Below are 1,085 nucleotides of genomic sequence, written 5' to 3' on the forward strand. Positions count from 1 at the left end.
CTCTCTCCCCCCTCTCTCTCTCTCTCTCTTTCTATGGATTTTTTTTTCGGTTTCTTTCCTCGCTTTTTGTGTCATCTCAGATTGATGCCAAAAAAACAAAATGCAAGCTTTTCAGATGCATGGTTTTTAGATTCCTTTTCCCTTTAAGTTTCGAAAGCGTTGATCAAAGCCTACTACTGTAGTGTTAATTTCCTTATATATGTCGAATCAACGCAATATATAGAGTCTATATTTTTTTTCTGATCTTATAGTAACTAGATCTACACAGTTTTCGCCCGTTTCTGTACACATAGAAATGGTTCGATAACTCATACACACTAGCAGCTTCCACATCAACTTAATTAAGTCGGTAAGAAAGTTGCTAGTCAGTTCACACACACACTGATGAAAAGTGATATCCGGGTCCGATTGCGTCACTAGCATAATAATTATTATTGTGTCCACTGTTCAGCAAACGTCATTCAACTTTTTATCCCGTGTGTACGCACCTTAAGAGACTTTTCGTGAAGATATTTTTAGCACCTTTGTTTTCGTTATCATACAAGAGGAGACAGTCACATGCTGGTGACGTGGTAGCGGACGAGGACACCAGAATGTATAAATATTGGTCTGCGCGAGCTCCTCTTTGTCACTATCCTTGAGCAAAAAAAAGGCTGTGTTGTCACAGAAGGCTCACTTTCTTTCAAGCGTGAGTACATAATCTAATTATAATGGCTTTCTAAGAAGGCACCATTACCTTGCTTTTTGTTGGTTGTTGTTGTTTTTTTCATGGTAACTGGAGTATTTTTTACCTGTTTCCGTTGTATTTTTAAAAAAAAGATAAAGTTTACTTTATTAAGAACGCTTTACCTTTTGTGAGTGACAAGATCACCCGCAACTATAATATGATTGATTTTTTTTTCGATGTTGTTGTTGTTGTTGTTGTTGTTGTTGTTGTTGTTGTTGTTGAAGTACAAACATTGATACGTGAGTAAGAAACGAGAGCGACAGAGAGACAGAGACGAGAGCGACAGAGAGACAGAGACGAGAGAGACAGAGAGACACAGAGAGAGAGAGAGAGAGAGAGAGAGAGAGAGAGAGTGTGT

Source organism: Aplysia californica, unplaced genomic scaffold (genome assembly GCF_000002075.1).
Source record: "Aplysia californica isolate F4 #8 unplaced genomic scaffold, AplCal3.0 scaffold00088, whole genome shotgun sequence".
In the NCBI taxonomy this organism is placed as follows: domain Eukaryota; kingdom Metazoa; phylum Mollusca; class Gastropoda; order Aplysiida; family Aplysiidae; genus Aplysia; species Aplysia californica.